The sequence below is a fragment of the Mus musculus genome, chromosome 9 (assembly GCF_000001635.26).
Source record: "Mus musculus strain C57BL/6J chromosome 9, GRCm38.p6 C57BL/6J".
Lineage (NCBI taxonomy): Eukaryota > Metazoa > Chordata > Mammalia > Rodentia > Muridae > Mus > Mus musculus.
Genome location: NC_000075.6, coordinates 87,887,687 through 87,911,434, shown reverse-complemented (window position 1 = coordinate 87,911,434; position 23,748 = coordinate 87,887,687). Strand labels below are relative to the sequence as shown.

The window sequence follows — 23,748 nt, the reverse complement described above, 5'->3', positions numbered from 1 at the left end:
AGAGTGTCTCACTGATCCTGGAACTCATTAATTTGGCAAAATTGACTACCCAAGAAGCCCCGGAGAGCCTATCTCTACTCCCCAGCATCAGGGAATAGGTTCTCTAGGGATCCAAACGAAGATCTTCTTGCTTACACAGCAAGTAGATTATCCACGGAGCTATCTCCTTGGCTTCCAAAACTATGCTTTGAGTAAAATATACGTATTCTTTCCCTTGTACAAGCTTCTGCATAAAAACTTAAATTGACAAGCTTAGATTAGTGACTGTTATAATAAGTGACCAATATTCTGTTTTTACCATTGTTATCTAATAATTTACTGAGATCTTCTTATCTTCTAAAGATCTTAAAGCAGTAAGGTAGCCGTGTCTTCGATTTTAATAAAGTTCTATTTTAACCAAAGCCTCAAAGTCTTGGCTTTTGTATTTAGATGATTACATCCATTCCATTCACTTCTTGACCTAGTCACTTACCAAGCCCAGCTAGGTGCAATAGAAGAAGGAAAAGAAGTATGATGGTCTCTAAATGGTACCTAGGAATTCACTGAAGACACAGTGGCAGGGATGGCAGCATATATAAACCTGAAGCTTGAGGAAATGACTCCAAACAGGGGTAAGGAAGCACCTGGGGGTCTTGCAGAGGACAGGAGGAGCATTGAGGAGACAGGAGGAAGCTGGGCCAGAGGAGCATCTTGGTAGGGTTCATATGGAATGTTTACTCAGAGCATGGTATATTTGAAGTAGCACATGAGAAGACAAAAAGAAGACGGGGAAAGGTCTGCCTTATTTACCTGCAACTACTCTAGGCACAGCTTCCCACCTTTCAACAGGGATGGAAGTGTGCACTTAGATGACCCCAGGATGAAAGGGAAATTGGATTTCCAGCTGCAAGACCATTTCTGGAGTCAGAGAAGGTTGGCTGAAGGTGTTAGGGACATCTGTGGGCAGAATGCACAAGACTTGTGGAGACCAGATAGCAGAAATGAGAGTGTACCGGGGTCCAAGGATGGTCTTATCATTTTCCGTGTGGGGTACTGGGAAAGGTGTTGCTACTCAAACAGAAAAGAGGATTGGAAAGCTGACTGGAGAGAAAAACAAATGTGCTTGGTTTGGTTTTCCAGGATTTACACTTTTGGAAAACGCTAGAACAAGTATTGAGCTAGTAAATTCTTAATCTATTGATTTCCTAAGGTAATTCTTTGTATTTTGTTTGAATCCTGGTTTGGCTCTGGGATTTTTCTCTCATACATTTGTCTTAATTTTTATGACCTTGATTTTTATGGTTTATGAAAGTAGAAAACCTAGTAGACTTACTTTCAATTATTTCTTCACACACCCTTCTCCCCATCTTTAAATTGTTAGCAAGTGAAGCCATTGTGGTTTGCTTAGACACAAAACCATTCCTCAGGAAAAATTTCAAAACCTTGCTCTTAAATATAAGAATATTTTTCACTCCAGTTACTATTTCCATCATCCTCATTATAAATAGACAGGATTTTTTTTAAACCATGTAAACATATTTGTCAAGAATTTCATTCTCCAATGGAGGTTTTCAATGGATAATGTCATCCTGTCTGATAATGTGCCTGCTGTTGTCTCCTGAGCTACCAATCATTGCTGACCTGTTTGTGACACTGAGCTAGGCTCTGTGCTGTTGACATCAGTGGACACTGAGGGCCTGGTCAGAACAACTGACTTATTTTAAACATTCCATACAATTACCCATGCATGGATGAAGGACTAAGGCGGGGAAGCAATTAAGTGCATAAAGTTCCAACTTGGCATTAGAAAAAGTGGAGAACTTAGCAAATATGTTGGTTAGTAAGAGTAGTGATGAATTTAGGTGTGGCACAGACTCCTTGAGTTTATTCTGGCAAGAAAAAAGGAATCAACTTCAGTTTTCCAATCTTTAACCAAAACTATTGTGCCCATCAAAATAAGGAAGGAGTGGTTTCTTTTATGTCTGAAGTATCATTTTGCACTTAGGTCACTAGTGTCCTCTGAATGTGTTGTTCCATCTTTGTTCCCTTTGTTTCAGCAGATTTCCCCAAATCATCTATCCCTCTGCCATTCCCATTCTTGATTTCTGTTCCCCAGGTGCATGCCATCTGATCCCAAACTCAATCTCCTCCTGAGTGCCCCCCCTTCAAGTATGAGTCAGCCTCTCTAACTCTGGATTACTGTCTAATTTGATCTGGTCAGTTCTGAAGATATTAAGTAATATTAGACCCATCTCCGGCCCCATGGAATTGTATTTAATATCTCTCCTCTGTTTTCCACCATGCCAAAAATCAATGTATAATAAAGATGAATAAATCATTTTCTAACTGTAATAAGATCATCGTATTTTAATTACTGAGCCAGGAAAAAAAAAGCAGCAGTATCCTCAGAGCAGATGTTGAACCAAGGTCATTTGGGAGAACACCGGGCAAGCTCCCTCATATGAAATGGTTAGGAAATAGTCTGTAAGAGGAGACTCATTCATTGGATCTAAAGCAGAAAACCTTGTAATTAAAAGGCAACTTGATTTTGTTTGTGTATTTATTTACTCATCAATATTTAGGGGTACTTTGTAATTTTTTTTTGACTAATCCATGAGTTGGAGTGATTTGAATGATTGCTGATCGTAGTTCTATCTTTGTGTCACCCTTGTCCCCAGTCATGCTCAGGCTTTGAAGCCGGGTATGCAATTATGGGTGGGCTGATTTCCAACTCTGAATTAGCCATTAAGCTGATTACGGAATAAAGAAAAGTTTTTTCCTAATGTCATGGATTGGATAAACCTTTCTAAATATTAAGCCTATGCATACCCCAAACCATTTTTACTGCCACAGAGCTAATATTTATTACCACTCTGTTTATTATCCCTGTAATATTAGCTCAGCTCATTCAAAGCCTATAACTCAAAAAAAATTACTTTACAAAGTATATTCCACATAGACATCTAGGTGTCCCTGATACGTATTCAGCAATAAGTTTGTTCTGATGCTAACAAGGTGTTTTTAGAGCTATCTCACATGTGACATTATTAAACATTCTAGTGTCCTGTGGTGGTTTGAATACAAATGGCCCATAGGCTCATATATTTATATGTTAAGTCATCAGACACTACTTGAGAGGGATTAGGAAGTGTGACCTTGTTGGAATAGGTGAGACCTTGTTGGAAGAAGTGTGTCACTGGGGTGGACTTCGAGGTTTCAAAAGCCCAAGCCAGGCCTAGTGTCTGTCTCTCCCTGTTGCCTGTAGATCTGAATGTAGAACTCTCACTCATCTCTCCAGAACCATGTCTGCCTGCCTGCTACCGTGTTTTCCACAATCCTGATAATGTACTAAACCTCTGAAACTGTAAGCAATTAAATTATTAATTATTTCCTTTATAAGAGTTACCATGTCGTGGTGTCTTTTCACAGAAATAGATATTTGTAGCCTGCAGGTTGTTTGCAAGTGCACAAGTGTACATATGTATGTGACACGGCTGATGTGGAAGGCACCTGTGGACATAGACTTGCTCACAGGACACAACTCTCCAGCGGTGTCATCTTTTTTTTTTTAATTAGATATTTTCTTCATTTACATTTCAAATGCTATCCCCCTTTCCTAGTTTCCTCTCTGAAGGTCCCCTATACCCTCCCCACACCCTGCTCTCCAATCCACCCACTCCTGCTTCCTGGCCCTGGCATTCCCCTGTACTGGGGCATATATTCGTCTCAAGACCAATCTTATTTACTGTGTGTGTTCCAGTCTCTGCCCTCTCAGTCATTCTGTCTCATTGGCTGGATTCGGATCAGCAGGACAAACTTCGAACCATTTCTAAGCTCAGAAACTGGCAGTGGAGAGCCTCACATGCAGAAGTACATTGTTCCTTTACTGGGGACAAAGCACTCACAAATGACATGAAGAAAGGAAGAATTTAGCTGCAGGGACATGGGAGACAGCCAAACCAAAGGAGTCCCGGTGACCCCCGCTGCGCATGCGCAAGTCTTCCTGGCACTTGACTCTCATAGCAATAGGCCCTTTTTAAACTGTATTTTTAAAAATGAAAGCATTGCCTATCTTTTTCATATTATCAATGACTTAATCACTCTCCTCTGAAAGTCACTTCTAGGTTAGACATGGCAGGAAAAGCAGGCAGTGTTAGCTGAGCCATGGGTTCTCTGATGGTAACGATGGAAGATGGCAGACCTCACTCTTCAGAAGGAAAGCTTGATAGCTTGCTATTACTTGAGGAAATGCTCCAGGGAAACCATAAAGAATTTTTTTTCTACCTCACCTTGCTGCCTTGCTGGCTTAAAATTTCCACTCATTCCTCTTCCTCCTCCTCCTCCTCCTCCTCCTCTTTGTTTTCTTCTTCTTCTTCTTCTTCTTCTTCTTCTTCTTCTTCTTCTTCTTCTTCTTCTTCTTCTTCTTCTTCTTCTTCTTCTTCTTCTTCCTCTTCTCTCCTCTTCCTCCTCCTTTTCTTTTTTTCTCTCTCCCCCCTCTTTCTGTGTCTGTTTGTCTGTCTATCTGTGTGAGGTGTATGTGGGTACATGCTTATAAAAATCAAAGGCCAATATCAGATATTTTTTCTATCTCTCTCCACCTTATTTTTGAGACAGCATCTTTCCTTGATCTTGGAGCTCACTCTCCTGTGAGCCCCAGTGATCTTCCTGCCTCTACTCCTCCAATGCTAGGATTAAAGTAGCCACTACCATGCTAGTCTTTTTATGTGGGTGCTTGGAATCTGAACTTTCATGAAAAGCACTTTACAAAATAAATCAACTCTCCGGTCCTCCTTTAACTTTTCCTTTAAGATAAAGTTAATTCTGTGAAATTAATATTGTGAACCCGTGAAAGAAATTCTAGACTTCTTAACATCTTCATGGGCAAAGAACAAGGGCAGCAACAAGCCCTTGAGAGATCTCCTTGGCTACTATGGTGGTTTGAATAGGAATGGCTGCCACAAACTCATGTGTCTGAATGATTGGCCACAGGCAGTGGCACTGTTAGGAGGTAAGGCCTTGTTGGAGAAAGTATGTCACTGTGGAGGTAGACTTTGCAGTCTTATATGCTCAAGATATGCCCAGTGTGGCACACAGTCTTTCCTTACTGCCTGCCAATCGAGATGTAGAACTCTCGCTTCTTCTCTAATACTATTTCTGCCTGCATGCTGCCATATTTCTGCCATTGACAATAAGGATTAGACCTCTGAAACTGAAAGCCAGCCTCAATGAAATGTTTTCCCTTTTAAGAGTTGCCATGGTCACAGTATCTCTTCACAACAATAAAACTCTAACTACTTTAAAACCATCCATACATTTACCCTTTACACTCGAATGTAATCTGGACTAAGTTCTTTTTTGGCTTCTGGTATAATGGCAGAGCCACAACAACTTCCATATTTCATTCCATGGCCTGGTTTTAGAGCTTTTAAATGTAGGTGTTACATTGGAAACACAAGGTATGCCTCTGGAATGTAAAATGCCATGGAGTTAGGAAACAATTCTTGGGTTGGGGACGCTGGGACAGGTGTCAGCACTCAGCTAGGGTAGGGTAAATTTGTCCCTTTTTTATTTGCTTTCTTTCAATGCAGACAGAAGCTTTTGTAGGAAATAAGGCTCTAAGCTCCAACACATAATTGGAGCTGACAAAGTGTGTGCTGTGCGTACTCGTCCTCACGCCTCTGGGCGCCTCTCAAACCTAAGCATGTGTGTAGTTTGGATCATCATTGCACCCCAGCTCATCAACACCATAAGTGTGAATCAGGCCATCCAATCCTTTTGACCTTGAATTGTCCTGGCTCAAAAAACACTCAAGTTAGTGGTTTCAAATATGCATTTATCGCAATGTAGTAAAAACACAGTTTATGGATTTTGAAGAATTTGAAAATTGTTGGAAAAAATAAAAGGCCGATGGCTCATGATTGAAATTAAAACCCAGGCTCAGAAGGAAAAAGAAATTTCCAAGTACATATTGGGAATGAATCAGGTTTAGAGGACAGAAAAAGCAGCTGAGAATCATGGGGGGGTGGTGGTGTGAGGGGGCTTTGAAGAAACACATCGTTTAATTTGTTAAAAGGAATCTTTTTACAGTGACCCACAAGAGTTGTTTTCACACTTTTCCTTGACTCTGTTTCAGCTCATAGAGTGAGCAAACATTCCTAATTTGGCTGCCTTCTGTGCTAATCCCTCTGAGTACATGTGGCTGGCCTGAGGACTTACAGTTCTCCAGAAGACCAGGGATCTTATCTTGCAACATCAGGATGTTTTTTATTGGTTATTTTATTCATTTACATTTCAAATGTTATCCTCCTTCCCAGTTAAACCCCCATTCCCTCCCCCACCTCCCCTGCTTCTGTGAGGGTGCTCCCACTTCATCACTCTAGCATTCCTTTACACTGAGGGCATCTAGCCTCCACAGGACCAAGGGACTCCCTTCCCATTGATGCCAGATAAGGCCATCATCTGCTACATATGCAGCTAGAGGCGTGGGTCCTTCCATGTGAACTCTTTCGTTGGTGGTTTAGTTCCTGGGAGCTTTGGAGTGTCTGGTTGGTTGATATTGTTGTTCTTCCTGTGTGGTTGTAAATCCCTTCAGCCCTTCAGTCCATCCCTTAACTCCTCCATTGGGGTCCCCATGCTCAGTTTGATGGTTGGTTGTAGTTGTAAGCCGCCCGTGACCTACATGAACCGAGTACTCCTGGAAGGCAGGCTGGGGCTGAAAGAGAGACTAGACGGCAAGAGAAATAATGAAGCCAAGACAAATTTTCTCTGATCAAGGCCCAAGAGTTTACTAAGAGACTGTGCTTAAAAGGGGGAAGGCCCATCCCCCTCCCTGCCCCCGACAGTCCATCTTTGGTGCCTATCGCCAGCCTGAAGATGCTGTGCAACATGGATTGTCTCAAAGGTGTCTCAGCAGGCAGCAAGCAGGTTCTCGGAGAAGAGCAGGGCAGTTGACACTTCAAAAGAAGCCAGCCAAGTCAGAAAGCTGCACCTCAGGTGGCCTCACCTCAGTGGTGATAAGGTCTGCACCAGCCTGCTTCAGGCTGGGAGAGGCTACAGTTGGTTGTGAGCATCCTCATCTGAATGGTTTATTAGTCATCTCAGTATCTGTTTCAACAGACAGTGGCACAAGGTGGGATGAAATGGTTTATGGAGCCCAATGTGACAGTAGGTACATCACGGAGATGAAAACACTGTGGCATGTAGTACTGCTAGCTCTATAACCAAAGGTCTCTTCTGGGCTTAATCAATCTGGGAGTACATAAAAGCTACAAGAACAGATTTGCCTCCCTAAGTTGATCCTCAAGAATTTTGGCATCCCTTGAACCCAGGAATTTCCCATCTTTCCCAGCAAGCTTCTATATGTTACGCAGAGAACAAATCCATGTGGAACTGACACCATCTAAGGGCTGTGTCCACATGGATTTTCAGTTTTCCACTTGAGGAGATGGAAGGGACGCCCAGCCACTGCATGTCCCTTACCTTGGAACCTCTTCCTGAAGCAAGAGGGGCCAAGTCTATAAGGCTAAATATGGAATTGTTTGCAGATGGAAGGCAGCAGCCTTGCTTGCTTTTAGCTGTGCTTTATTGTTAAGTACTAAATATTAAACATTTTTGTTGGCCATATCTATGCAGGCTTCCTAGGGAAAAGTCTTCTAGATGAGCTTTGAATGTAACCTCTTTCGAGCATAAAAGAAATATTAGAAAGAAAGCCAAGAGACTCAGACAGAACAAACATAGGGTACTGTGAGGCCCCATCCTGGAGGTCCTAACTCAGGGGTGTCCCATGGGGCTCAGGGCCTTAATGTGTGTTTTTACCAAGTATCTCAGGTGGTTCTTCAAAGGGAGTCTTGGGATGCATTGGAAAAGAGCAGTCAAGACAGGGGAGAGACAGAGAAGTCATCCAGGACTTTGAAGACAAGAGCCAGGAATTTAAATTTGTTATGGTGGGCAATGGGGGAAATGCTTAATTATAACCAGAAGGGTCATGAATCCGCTCAGTGTCAACTTGTCAACTCACATCGTGGGCAGGAGGAGATCACTTGAAAATGCTCTGTGGAACTGCAAAAGCCAGCCACGAGGCACAATCATCTGCATGTTAAACTTGCAAACATTTAAAAGTTAAAATACTAGATGCTGGCAAAGATACATTCTTCCATCATAGTTTCAGTATAAATTAGGACAATGCTTTTGGAAAAACTATTAATACACAGGACCATTGAAACCTCATACTCTTTAACCTTGCAATCCCACTTCTAAGGATTTGATCCAAAATGTAAGACAAGCTTCAGAGTTGAACTCATCACAATACTGCTTATGATGGCAAAGGTCTTGTAATCTTTAACGTGTTAAATATGCAGACACAGAAACTCTTAACATGTAGCATTAAGTGAAATAAATAGGGCCTAAACTTCATCTTACAACAAAGAAAGCCAAAAATATTTAAATTTATAACCACTATATTTAGAGAGGAGGAGTTGATTCTCCCACTCCCCCTCCCTCCCCCTCTCCCTCCGTCTCTCCCTCCCCCTCCCTTCCTCTCTCTTTCCTAAACTTTAGGCTATAAGCTTCCCTCACTTCTTAGATGAAAAATAAAACTACAAAATCAGTTTGTTTTTTAATTAGCTTGTATAACTCATTTAGCAACTCAAAAAGTCTCTGCCCCTACTTTTCCTCATTGTGGGGCTCAACTGGAAATGGAAGTGAAATTGAGAAACATAAAAGGCTTGATATCTCAGCTACAGAGACAACTCAGCAGACAGAATTCAACACTTCTTTCTTTCTATCCAGAACTGAACTTTCTTATAAAGTAACTCGCTATCTACAGTTGCAATGAAATGTTGATTGAGTATTTGGGGGCAGAGGACTCAGACATATTCATGGACTTTTTTTTAAACCTTTGTCTGAAACTTATTCCATTCCCGGTATTTTGTTTCACTTGCTTTTCTCTCTTTGTAATTTTTTATTATCATTTTATTAGGGAAAAAATGAACATAAAGAAAAAAATCGCAATCAGTCCCATACCCCTAAACTGTAATTTCTAGTTAGTAAACGACGTCTCATAGTCATTCCAACACTTCAGTTGATTAGAAAAATATATATTTCTATATACAATTGTGTGTGTGCACTGCATATACATGTTTGTGTGCTATGGTATATGTCCAGCAGTAGTAGTCAGAGGAGGACATCAGTGTCCTACACTATTATTCCCTGCCTTGTTTGAGACAAGGTCTCTGATGAACTTGAAGTGATGCTAATGACCAGCAAGCAACAAGTATCCTCCTGTCTTTGTTCCACACTTGCCTGTGGTACTGTGACTACAGGTGCTGACAGTCATACCACATAATTTTACATGGTTCTGACGTCTGAACTCATGCTTGTTAGCCAACACTCTTAAACAGTGAGGTTCCTCTAGCACCCTCTACACATAAACTTTACCTTCTAAAACGCAGTTTGCTTTTACCACGGTTCTGGGAGTCTCGGAGTGCTAGGCACCTGCAATTCCACTAGTAGTATGAACAGCCTGAGATAATGCTTGAACCCTCTCCAAGCCCTCATTCTTCTAGCAAAGTTTCCTTTGAAAGTTTCTTTAAAAGGTCGTTTTCTTTTCATCCTCACCTCCTGGGACTCACGTCTACTTGTGGAACCCACTACTTCCTCCAGTCCAGCCATCACATTATAGACTTCTGCAGTGACTGTTTAATTAGGAAGCTATTTTTCCTTCAACATCCAATTTCTTTCCAACTAATTATATTTAAGACATGCTTTTCCCACATGGGGAAACCAAGGATGAAAATATGTTTTTACAACAGATTTTATGTGAATGTTTTCAAGAGTGCATATTACTTTTTATGAAGTTTAGAAAGTGCCATTTTCTTTTAAAAAATATAAATGGCCAGTGAAGCAGAAGAAAGAGTGCAAACCAGTGTTCACCAGACTTGAGCTCAAAACCCCTTTATTTCCTCCTTAGCTCTGTGAGCCTGGGAAAGTTGATAGGCTTATCTGGGTCTTCCTTAAACTGAATGGATAAAAATCTACTTTGCAGCCTTCTCAGGAAATGTGACTTCTTAGCATAACATCTTTTTTTTTCTTTTTCCAATTTTCTATTAGGTATTTTCTTCATTTACATTTCAAATGCTATCCCAAAAGTCCCCTATACCCTCCCCACCCACCCCACCCCACCCTGCTCTCCTACCCACCCACTCCCACTTCTTGGCCCTGGTGTTCCCCTGTACTGGGGCATATAAAGTTTGCAAGACCAAGGGGCCTCTCTTCCCAATGATGGCCGACTAGGCCATCTTCTGCTACATAGAATAACATCTTTTAGGACTATCATTATAATAAAATATATTCAACAGGACACTTCCTCTATTTGCTGTCTTCATCAAAAACTTTAATTTGGGGGTTACTTCCTCTTTCTGTTTATTTCTCCTCAATATCAACTGGATGTGATGATGTCTCCACAGTAAGATGATTGGAAACATGTACTGAAATGTATGTAGATATTATTTGTAAATCTATGAAACTCTGCTCAATTTGATTGTTGTTTTTAATATTACCATAGAATAACATCTGACTGCCATCAGCACTCGACTCTGTCAATGTCCTCAATATCAACTTTGCCCGGTAGAAAGGTTTCTTGAGTGTAGGTGTCCCCTTATGTCCCCTTATGTGACCCTCTGCTGTTTGGCCCTCTCATCCTGAAGCCCTCTTCTATTGCTTCTGGGACTGGATGTGGCCCAGAGACCAATGTTTCTCAAACTCTCTTAGAAAAAGATATATGTACTTTGATCAGTAGTAATAAATTACTTCCTTGGAAGTGTTTGTATAGAAAAGTTCATTGCAGGTTTAAGAAGGGAGTTAAAAGTAGGGAAAGAAGAGCTCATGAAAAATTACGAAGTAGGGCATGGAGATGGACTAGAGGGTAAGAATGTTCTCTGTGCAAACTTGAAGACCAGAGTTCGACTCCCCAGACACACTAAAAAGATGGGTACCTCATGCATGGGCTTGTAACCACAGTGCTGTTGTGGGTGGAAGCAACTGTTGGGGCTTAAGACCAATGGTCTAGTTTCAGAGTCAGTGCGAGACCCAGTCTCAAATGAATAGCTCAGAGAGCGGTAGAGCAGGCCATTTGACACCTCTTTCTCTGCTCTCTGAGCATACAACACATAAACCTTCAAACCAATTAAGTCATTTTAAAAGTACAATTATCAAGATGCATCCCTTGTATATCTAGGCGTGAGAATAGCTACAGCGTGCAGTAGGTTGTAGCGTGAGAACTGCATGTGGTAGTGTCATATAAAAAAATATGGCCGGGACCTAACCTGGAAAAAATAGGTGTGAACCAAAGTGGCTACAGAATCCAAATGGGAAACTCGGGGGGTGCTTTTCACTGTCAGCTTTGAGCAGCAGTGGATTAACGCATGCTTCTCCAATTCCACTTGGCCAATGCCCGCACTTGCAGATGAGAATAACACACACTACATCAGAGGAGAAGGGCCAGAATATTGAGGACGCCTTTTATTCCATCAACTCTGGGCTCACGGCCTCCATTATTCAGCCTTTTATTGTTCCCTGCAAAGAGATTTTAGCCAGAGTACCCTGCCTATAAATGCAGAAAGCAGGGACCTTCTTTCAACACTCAAAAGTGTCCTAATGCACTTGGATCCTCGAGACTGGCAGCATCCATGTCTAATTAATGTTTTGTTTTGTTTTGTTTTGTTTTGTATTTTTAAAAACAAAACAAAACAAAAAACAGGAAAGAAAATTACCTTTGGCTTAAAAATCCCCCAAAGTCTACACGGACGCACTCTTAACCTTTCACCTTCTGACTCGGCTGTGTAAGGGCCAGGTTGGCTTCCAAGCAGGAACGCTTCCAAGTAACTGGTACTTTTTATTGGTCTTCACCATACGGGGTTGAAGCACTTTATTGTCCAAAAGTAATTATATTTACTTTAGGCTGTTACTAGAGGAGGGGAATAAAGATCCAGTGGGCCTTTATAAAGTTTCAATGTAACTTTCCATAAAATATTAAACTGCATGCTTATCTCTACTTTTCATACTTTTTGACTCACCAGTCACATAAAATATATTTATTCTTGCTTTTTGTGCATAGTAAAAGTTCTCATGTTCAAAAAAATGACACTATTTTTATGGTCTTTTAAGAAAATTCAGTTTTCCATTAATCACTAATTACTCTGCTCATCTTTAAGTATATCAGGCCTGGATTCAGTCAGGCTAGACTCTTGATATATATATATATATATATATATATATATATATATATATATATATATATATATATATATTTCTTTTGAGCCTGTGTAGTGTTGGTCGTCTTACATAGTGATCTCTGCTGCCTTGGTCTCATATTCTCTCATGTAAGCATTACAGCTGTGCCTCTGTCCTGGGTTTGGAGGGGAAACTGAACTGAGCATGCTCAGTTACCCAGAGTCCAACCTGTGCAGAGTATCAAGTGAGCACTACATATACTGGCTGTTTCGATTATTGCTGTTTTTCCATAAGGCATTGGTTGTCTTGCATACTTCTCTGTAGCAATGCTGATCTTATAATCCCTGTCATAGCCACACTGTTGGCTTCACCATTGCCACCCCCCCAATCCCCCCCCCCAGAGTGAGTCTGTGTATCTGTACAAGCTTGGAAAACCTTGTTCAGTCTCAACATCACCTGCTCTGGGAAGGTTTCCTTCATGTTCCTTAGCCACCTGGAAACTCTGCTTCTCTCTCACTGAGCTGCCTGAGCCTGCTTCCACCATTCCTTCCCAGTCTCCGATCTTGAAGCTAGGGACTAGGCCTTCCTCACATTTATACCCCACAGGCCTCTTACCATGACTGTCTAATTCCTAATGTGTTTTTGGTCAGTGACTTTGGTATTGAAGAATTGAGTAGTTCCATGTCCCTATGAAGGAGACAGGGGCAGATCAGAAGCTATATTGAGCTAAGAATTAGGATTCTTAGAGTGACTAAGTTCCTAACAGCATCAAAAATGCTAAAGAATATGAGAGACAGTGCACGTGCTCCTTTTTTGTGTCATTTCTTTCCATCAGCTACTTTTATCAGGCATGTTTTTTTGTGCCTTGCCCTTGCTCAAGATTCTTGGATCTTATATCAATGGGGAAAGAAGTGAAAAACAACAAACAAACAAACAAACAAACAAACAAAACAGTCACTGATGGCTTAGCTTCTATTCTAGACAGCACCAGTCAGATAGAAACAATGACTGTAACTAAATAGCTAAATGACAGTGTGACATAGAAAATGACAGTATGGAAAAAAGAAAAGGTAGTCAGAAGGGGAGTAGGCTGCTAAAGCTTCAGAAAGAGCAGCTTGAAAGGATGGACAAGGTGGAGAGTATAGACAGACCGGGAAGGTAAGATGTGTGAGACGATCTTGAGTTCTGAAGGAAGGAGGCAGGGAAAGCAGTTGTTGGCTGAGGAAACAGCCAGAGCAAGGGCAGGAAGTAGGAATGTGCCTGCCATTCTCAGGGAGGTTCCCAAAGTTGGAGTGGAGGAAGACCAGGGGAGAGGCGATGACATCACAGACAACAGGGTCCAGAGCATCCTTCCACTCACTGCTTTGCAACTTTAAAAGACAGCCAAGTGCACGGAGGTTCAAAAACGTCGTCTTAAAACGTGTCACATGTTACATTTGTGTTGGGAAAACTACTCCCTGCAGTCAGGATCCCAGAGAATTCAAAGGACAATGCAGAGAAGCCCAAAGGAAACAGGCTGTGCAAAGAGGCATTTAATGTGCTTTGCTTCTGTTACCTCTTTATTAGACCTGCAGGGAACCTTTGTTCCCAGAGAACCTTGCACCATTGGCTGCAGATACAATTCTTGTGCTTGATATCTAATGGTTTGAAAAACAGAGGCGAAAGCCAAATATAAACTGAAGGGCCATACAGTCATACTTCAGCTTAGCCAGGCCAAGGAAAACGTCTGTAAGCCTGGAGATATTTCTGATGTTCATCACAGGCCTGTCAGCAGTGGGTAAATAATTCCTCTTTAAGTCTGGACTGTATCTACATTATGGAGACAGGCAGTTCTAATAATATCTTAAGACGACTAACTTCATTGACTCTTTCTACAATGTTAACTAAGTCCCTACTATGTGTCAGACACAAGGGATGTTTATCAGTGACTAAAATAATCCACCTCCACCACCACCCCCTCATTACGGAATCAAAGAATACTGGGAATAAGTATCAGATGGTGGCAAAGGGAAACGGAGAGAAAGAAAACAGTTCAAGCTCGTGTTATAATAGGAACAGGAGGTTAGGGAGTCACCACGCTACATGGGGTAGACAGAGATGAGCTGACAAAAGGAGATCTGGCAGACACTGGAAGGGGAGAAAGCACATCTTTAGGACCCCTGAGGGGGAGTGTTGTAGGCAGAGACAGCAGCTAGTGCAAAGGGCCTGGGGCAGGAGAGTGTGCCAATGAGCAGTGCCTCATGGTCCTTGCTCACTTTCCTATCATTTTTCTTATGTCTTACTTCTCAACTCAGTGGGAAACATTTTTTTTTCCCTTCACTGGTAGGTATAGAGAATGTATTTTGATGAAGGGATGCTAGTAAGTAGTGTCATAAGAACCAGAACTGAAGTCATTCATAGATTAATGCTCTGCCAGTCATGGTCCTCACAGTGCCCAGATGAGATTCCACATGCTGCCAGGGTTTCTCGGGATACCATAGGAGCACACGGAGTCCCAAGCAATGCACATTCATGGTACTGTGTGTGCCACAAGGAGCCCTGCAAGGGCAAGGCAGACAGACTCAGAACATCCATGATACTTCTAACAATGCTAACAGACTGAGGCTCACTCCTCGTTGGTGTTATGAGACACCTTATTTTAGGCTCTTTCTGAGTCCCACTTTTTTTTTTTTTTTTTGATCTAGGGTACAATTCACACCATGGAGACTTGGAATGAAAATGCCCCTCCTTCTAGAGAAGTCTGATACACTGCCCCCACAAGTGTGGCCTCCAGCACTGACCCCAGCAGGAGAGGCTGAGAAGATCTCAGTCTTTCGCAGTAGTGTCGTTCCCAGGCCCACAGGGACTCAGCCTTAAGCAGCACCACATGTTGGACATTACCGGACAGTCCTGCTTCAGTTTTGCCCAGCTCAGCCCAGTTCCCTTGTTATGAAAGTTTTTTCCTGCATGAAGGGAAGGAAAGGTTAGGCCTGCACAGGCCTCCTGCAGCTTTATCAGTCCCCAGTCCCCTGTTCTTGTCAGCAACTGCTCAAACAAGAACACACACACAGTGCACAGAGTAGGTAATAGCACACAGACACCCTCACAGCATCTGTCTGAGGCCAGGTCATTAACATATGGAGTATAAGCATGGCTCTCCCCTCATGAAAATATATGTATATATGTATAGGCATACACACACACACACACACACAAATCCACCCTTATGAATATGTATACATGCATATTCATACATGCACACACACATTTGCACAAGCCTTTACTCTCACAGCTAAGCAGGTTTTAGTTAACACTTGGTTAATTTTAATCACCTAATGTTTATCATTTTCTCATGACTGGCATGGCAATGACCTGATTTGTGTGAAAGACCGTTTTAGGTTCCAAAAGAGTCATAAAAAATGAATTCTTGGATGACTTGTACTTAACAAGGGAATAATGTTATCAGAAATAGCAGAAACTCCCTGGATGGACATTGGCAGGCAGACTTCCCATCCTCCTCTTGCCCTGGGGCTGCGGGACTCCCAGATGGATTTATAAGTCAGTTTTGCAACAGATATTCCTAGAATCCCTCCAATGTGATGTTTTGTTTACTTCTTCCTGTCTTTAGAATTTGAGGGCTTGTGGGTAGCAGGGCGGGGCACAAGTTCTACAACACCACGATCAAAAGGCCATTCTGTTGTTCTTGGGATTCTGAGTCTAACAGAGGCAAGAGAATTTTCCTTAGTTTCTTCCTGTCTTCTTCTGCTTTTATGATGCACTGTGAACTTGACCCAAGCTAGAGTACAGGGCAGAAAGAACAGACAAAATTGTTGAAGGTTCAGTTGGATGCATGTGGTTGGCCAAGGTGATGCCTGAGTGTGCCAAGTCTTCAGGGACATACTCCGACCCACCCCATCTCCCATTTTCCCCTTCAAAGTATCTGCTTGGGCTCTTGTCTGGAGGTGTCCAGTCTAGATTCTGAACACTGCCACAGAGATGAGTGATAGAGAGAGATCTTTAGGCAACAGATAACAACATGATCCTAAAGATGTCCACATTTCCCCACCTTCTTTACCTGCCCATTACTAATGTCAGACAGTAACATAAATTGGGTTTTTAATGCTTCCTTGATAAGGATTTAAGAAGGCATTTCATTTTCAGAAGAATCAGTAACACTGTCATGACTCTAAATTTCTTCTCTTGCCCGTTGTGCTGTCTTAAAAATTTAGAATTCTTTGGTCCTGTGTATTGTGTAGGGGACTGTTCCTGCCTCCCTGGGTGATAATGGGATGTTCTGACAGAGATGTGTGTTATCAAACTTTACCAAATCAATCACTTCATTTTACCTCCAAATCTTTGGCCATAGATGTCGAATGAAGATAGTCCCTAAGTCAGTACAGAGGACTATGTGTTAGGTCGAAGGGTTAAGGGTTAAGGGAGTGTAGAGGCAGTGATGCTGGCCTATGCTGTTCACAAGGGCAATGCTTATGCAGCCAGCCAAAGTCTATCAGCTTTCAAGGGAGGCACTTGTTCAATTCTTACACTTTATTCCAGCCAAGAGGAAAGGAAGGACTAAAAGATCAAGGGTACAAATGAAAAACAAACAGAGAAAGCTGCAAAGTTAAGAACGCCAAGGGGAGGAAGCCAGGAGGGAACTGGATTATATTTCAGTTTCTTAAGAGAGAGAGAGAGAGAGAGAGAGAGAGAGAGAGAGTACACAGCAAAACCCTACAATCTGTCTTGTAAATTAATTCCACACTTAATTTTTGAAATTCTTTCTTACTTTTGCAGACTCTGCCAATACCAGGAAGATGAAGTGCAGCCGGGAAGTGGCAGGGACTTCCAGGGTGAACCCCTTACTTTCACCATTCCCTTTCATATGCAGATTCAGCCTGGCCTTGTCCTTTGTCGAGGCTTTCAAAGATCTAAGCTTCCTTCCTAAGGCATCATCTTTTATTAATCAGCTATCCACAGCCCAGTCCAAGAGAAGGGGACTGGCTTCAGACAGATGTTGATAAATGTCTTAAGTTTCTTATAAACGAAATCAAGGCCAGCCATGTTTTATTAATCAGTTAACCTTCATATACACTTGGCCCTCTGTATAGTGTCTCACACTTTATACGCCATCCTGTTTACAATACTTATCCTGAGTCAACTCAAGACAGTCAGCCTTTATTTGGAAAGACAGGCAGTGGTGTACATGTTTTTACAGATACTTAATGGCTAATATAAACAGTCATTTACAGATGCACATTTTAGCAAATCGTTAGGTGTTAACCAGTGTAGAGTACTACTACCATCATGCATTTATGAACCGTGTTTATTTTAGCTAAGGACTAAGATAAGAGTATTACAAAAATGATCAAAAGCCTGCTGGTGGAAATACTGAGGGTTCCGGTGCCTCAGCATAAGGAACCAAGAACATACTGAGCAAACATTGCTAGCCAAGGAGCCTGGCTCCACCTTGCATTTCTTTGAAAGGATTCTTACCTGGGGCTCCAAAATGGTACATGCAAGTCACTGTCCACTTGGGGACATGGGCTGAGGAGATGCCTCTGCTGTTAAAGTGTGAAGAGACAGCTCTGCTGTTAAAGTGTTTGCTTGCCCTGAGAGTGTGAGAACCTGGATTCTATGCCCAGAATCCATGTAAAACTGGGCAGGGAGGTGCACATCTGTAAATGGTGCTAAAGTTCCATTTATGAGCAGATATTTGGAGCTCATTGGCCAGACAGTTTATCCAAAGTGACGGACTCTAGGTTCAGTAAGAAATCCCCCCACCCCCCTCTATATTTACAGTAATTGTGTGGAGTAATTGACAAATACACCTGGTATCAACTTCCAATCTCCAAATGAACACACACACACACACACACACACACACACACACACACCTTTCTGATAGTAGCTACAGTGATAATATTAGTTCAAGGCATATTGCAGAGAGAAGGAAAACAATTAGACAAAAAAAAATGAAATTCATGCTATACAAGAAGTTATACATATAACAAATACTATTCTGGTATAAGCCATGTTACTAGACCAGCCCCCCCCCCCCCAGGAAAACCTAGTGTTAAGCTCTTAGAAGCTTCCTGAACCCACCTACATCTGTGTTCTTTGATGGTCACACCCTGGCTCTCATACTTGAAAGACAAGTATAAAACTGTGGTTCCTTTCTGTTCTGGATTTCTCTCTCCCTAATGCATTACACTGATCATGCATTAATGACAACAGTCATTTTTATGTTGAGACTCATTTCCTGTCACTGACTGCAGACCATGGCAGAAGAGCAGGCACACACTGAACCACGAAGCCTGCCACTGTCTCCTCTGAATTCTGTGAATTATTTCATCAACATAGCTTTGGGAGGAATTTTGTTTACCTCTTTAATTCTAGATTGAGGACAAGCACTGAATATCCTGAAAACCCTCTATTCCATTACTCCAGTGCCCATTCATATGCAGCTAATTACCATCCCCACCTCCCCTTCCTACAAAACATCCATCACAGAGAAATGTTTTACTGCAGGTCAGTGCTGGTTATAGCAGGCAGGCTTTTTATCTTTCCTTCAGACTTACCAGGTATATAAACTTTACTAAAAAGATAAAGCAATTCTAGCATCATAAAAGTATATCCAGGCTAAATAAGCTGAAATAGACTGCACATTAAAAAGATCTACTGAAGTGGAAGCTTAAACGTTCTTTGGAAAGTTTGTTGGATGGTGTTTTGCTGGGGAAAACATGTGAAGAAAAGTTTAGCTGGAGTAGACACAAGGGAAGACTACGGCAGAATCCTGAAGGAACATTTGTCTGAGGCAGACACATGAAAGAGGATGTACTGCTAAAGCAAGCACGTCAAAGGACAAGTGATGAAGGACTCTTTGCTAACAACACACATATATTGGTCATCCTAACATGGCATAGTTGGGCTGCATTTGTAGGAAATCTATAGAGAGAAGCCACCAAAAAACTTCTGGTGGTATGCTGCAGTTTCTTACCGCTTCCGGCTGACTCAGGCTGATTGGCAGAGTGTTGTCAGCTGAGACAGAGGCACATGCTGATGAAAGACACGTGCTGAAGCAATACATGTGGAGGATATGTGATTTATGGAGAGAGTATAAAAGGACTCCACAGAGAGTGACAGGGGCTGGCTGAGCTAGGCTTGCTTAGAGAGCTAGCTGTGCAACACTTGTTGATCTCGTGTCTTCACTCATCTATGTATGCTTCCTTGAGAGAGGCACAGCTAAGAACTTCTGGTAACCTTCCTGGTTCCTCCTGCTGACTTGTGCCAAGGCTGAGGCCTGGCTGGCTCTACTAGGTAGTACCACTGATGCTGATTCATGTTTGCTATCCCAACTCTACAGACCCGGACTGCTGGGTATATATTTTTGTGAGTGTATCACACTGTTTGCTGACCTGTGAACTGAACTGACAATTTCCAGTCAACACAGATGAGAGTTGCTCCAAAGAACCTTTCTCAACAGGTCTATATCCCCCATATCCTTTGTTTTCTACTACCTCTGATGGGTGGTGGGCTAAAAGGGAGGTTAAAGCATTTAAACACTGTCACTAAAAATAAGGTTTGAAAAAAATTAAACTTACAGGTGGTGCCTAAAGTGGCCTTAGGCATAATGGGTAACTCTGCTTCTACAGAAGAGGAAATGGCAGATTATGAACCATTATCAATGTTGCTTAAGGAGATTGGCACAATGGCAGCTACCACCACTGGGTAGTATTCTGCCTTGCTCCCAGAAGGTTTTAGCTTTGATTTGTAGTTTTCAGGTATACTATTTTGAAAAAGTTTAGTAGGAAATCCAATACTTCCCTTCTGTTAGAGAAGATTGTATAATTGACTATGCACTTAGAGAGTTTGTAGAGGGCCTCTGGGAAGAGAAAAAGTTCAGACTTGGAGAATGAGACTGGGAACCCACAGAACGATGAAAACTGGAGGCAAACTAGGCTGAGAGATAAACTGCTACCCTGCCCTGATTCTAGGGCCTGAAAGAGCAGGAAATGGCACATGTCTAACAGATTAAGATCCAGCCAGGTACACCACCAGAGAATTTGCTTGTGCCTACACAGGTACCCTCAGTCTTCCCAGTCTTTGTTCAACATATGCCTGCTAACAATGGTGGACAAGCTTATAATGAATTGACCTAGCAACCGATACGAATGTCAGATTTAAACCATTTTAAAGGGGCAATAGTAATGTATGGCTTACATGCTTTGTCAAAGAAATACAAAATAACTGGGCTATACAGCATAGGGTTATCCCACAAGATTACAAGAGATTGGTGTCAGGTGTGTTAGAAGTTGGTCAATAATTACAATGGTTGTCATGGTGAAGACATGAAGGCACAAAAGTAGCACAACATAAGGTAGCAAGAAGAATAGATGTTAGTAAAGGTCAGCTGCTTGGTGAAGGGCATTATGCTGACTTACAAGACCACACCTAATCTGATGACAGTGTAAATGAACAATGTCATGTTGCTGCCTTAAGAGCATGGAGTTTGGTTGAAAAAGCTGGGAGGAAAATCTACCTCATTTACTAAAATATTACAGGGTTCTGGAGAACCGTTTACAGAACTCTTACAGAAGTTGAGTTCAGCTGTGGATAGAGCCATAACAGATCTTGAAACCAGACAATCATTGTAGAAATCTTGGCTTTTGAGGATGCAAACACTGAATGTAAGAGAGCAATCAGATCACTGAAAACATGTGGAGCCACTGTAGATGAATGGATAAGGGAGACAACTGATATTGGTTCTCACGAGTACGATGCCAATATCATAGGGCAAATCATAGCCAGAAATATCAGGAATCAAAATGCTCGGCGTTTTAATTATGGTGAATTTGACTGAAAGATTCAAAGTTCATTGTAGCCATTGTGGAAAACGTAGACACTGGTCTAAGGTTGCAGAACCAAGAGAGACATATGAGGTAACCTCTTGCCATTGGGAAATGTCAGCTCGAAGCCCTGTAGCAAACAGTATGAGCCATTTTCCTTTGGTCAGTCAGGAGGTACCAAACAGGCATGAAACTGCAGCACACAACCAGAAGTTTTTTTGGTGTGTTTCTTTCTATGGAGTCCCAACAATTACAGCTCAACTATGCCATGTTAGGCTGACTAATACATTTGTGTTGTTAGCAAAGAATCCTTCATCACTTGTCCTTTCATGTGCTTGCTTTAGCAAAACATCCTCTCTCCTGTGTCTGCTTCAGTCAAATGTTCCTTCATGAGTCTGCCTTAGTCTTTCACCTGTGTCCACTTCAGTTAAATATTCCTTCACATGTTTGCCCTGGCAAAACACCATTCAACAAACTTTCCAAAGAACCCTTAAGTTTCCCCTTCAGTCTACATTTTCTCACTTTCTATATGTCTAGGATGCCAGTGTTAGTAAGTGTATAGAATGCTGCAAACATTCTATTTGCCAGTAGTTTATTTTTTAAAATAAAACTCTAGGGGTGAGAAAATGGCACTTTATAAGTCATGCCTATATATGACAAGTTAAAATTTTTTAGCATGCTGAGACTCAAAACATTCTATGCATTGTCAAGGGATAAGCATACTTAGAATTTTGTTAAGACTTTTCATGAGAATTAATTTGCTTAAGTCAAGCATAATCCACATATAATGAAATGCACAGAATTTATTTCCAATTTTAATGCATCCAAACAATCATATTTGCTAGTGATACAGCAGTTGCTAGGAAGACACAGAACATTCTCATCACCACATCAAATGTCACTGTTGTGCTCTCTCTCTCTCTCTCTCTCTCTCTCTCTCTCTCTCTCTCTCTCTCTTTTAACCTTACCTAGAGAAACCCCTTGGTAATCACAGTCTCCACAGATAAGCTTTGCCTGGACTTGAACTTCATTCAAGTCCAATTACAGAGTATGTATTGTAGCTGGCTTTTTTTCACTAGCCATAATGTCTGTGGTATGTATCTGTATATAGTGGGTACAGTCCAGCCACTTTCTGTGGTCAAAAATATTATGACACATGTGCTGGATCACAAATACAGAGGAGTTAGGAAGGTTAGAGTATTTTTAAAAGCATTTTTAAGGGTAACAATTGCCTCCAAGTTCCCTCTGCCTTAACTTCCAGCCTCACTTAGGAGTGCACTGAGTGATGTTTTTCATGCTACCTGCTCCTCGGGCCTCAGTGAGAAAATACCCCATAAATCTCATTTCATGAGATATTCTGTATTCATACTTTCAGAAAAAGATCTATGAATCATGTTTAGATTTCCCTGGGAGAAGAAGTGACCCTTCATAGTTTCAGTGCATGTGAGGGGCTACAGCGTGGGAAGGAATTGTTTCACACAGATATTTTGCTCAAGTTTAATTTCATTTCTGAGTCAGAACATCTGCAAGCCTGAAAGAGGACCCCATTTCAAATTGCGGTCTCCTGTGAGTTATTTGGAGATCCTAATCATATTTCTTCAAAGATATATTTCTATATGTGATGTAAGGAAGACTATAGAAAATCCATCAACCATTCATTGTAGAAACTGTCCTCCAGCCTGTCCTGTGTTGAAGTCACTCCCACACTGAGCTTGTCAGTCTGTGTGGTCAGTGTGGTCCATCCTGCTTGGCTTTCTGTGGCTGGGCAGGTCTTGATTTTTGCTGTTCTTTAATAGGCTTTTTAAAAAAGCCATGTAACCTGCCCCTAGAAGTATCGTAGTTGTGGCCACTGTATCACATGTGCATCAGGAGATGACAGAGAGGAGAAAGGTTATGTCTACATTTAGTGTCCTGACTTATGAACATCTGAATGGTTAGTATCCTAACACTCCCTAAAAAAAAACAAAACAAACAACAAACAAACAAAACCAACTTGAGACTACCACAAGTCCAGTGTCATGCAGGCCTCAACAGCTCACCCACAATGACCACCAGACTGGTGCCACAGGATCTGTACAGGGAGCTAGTCTGAGATGACCAGCAGCTGGACATTGTGCAGGCCTACCTCGGTGGATAGAGAAGAAGGCCCCTGTCTGGCACCATAATTCATAAGCAGGGCATAGCACTCCTGAGACCATTCTTGAGATGACCCCAGACTCTCAGAGACCCCAGGCATCACTAAGAGGAGCAAATAAGTGGTGGAGAGATGGAAGAGAAAGAAACGGAAGGATGTGGGCACAATGAAGAGGAGCAGAACTAAAGACTTGAGGGTAATGAAGCAGTCTTGTACCAGACCAACAAGTCATTGCAATGAACAATTGCAAGCAAAGAAGTGAACAAAGGGGGATACTGTAGGACATGCTGTGACACACTACAGCTTCCACAAAGATTCTTTTCTTTGTTTCAGGGGGGTGTTGTAAGGGTTGATGTCAGGTATGAGGGGAGGGGGAGATGAGTAGAATTGGGGTACATGATGTGAAGTTCCCCAAAACAAATATAAAATTCTTTTAAAGCCATGTAAACCTACTTTGACCTTCGTGTTGTTTTTACTTTCATGTCACTACCTTCCCAAGAGACCACAGTCACACAAGTCATAGCAGCAGTGACAAATTAACGATTAGTATTTGCTGGTCAAAAATAGACAACAAAGTTGAAAGAT

General features: G+C 41.8%; 1 non-coding gene across 1 annotated transcript; it reads left to right on the top strand.

Annotated features, from left to right (window-relative positions):
- Nucleotides 1–22,847: 22,847 nt before the first annotated feature.
- Nucleotides 22,848–22,979, top strand: Gm25528. Its single transcript, XR_003948500.1, has one exon. It is a non-coding gene; the product is annotated as a small nucleolar RNA SNORA17 (small nucleolar RNA).
- The last annotated feature ends 769 nt before the right edge of the window (nucleotides 22,980–23,748 follow it).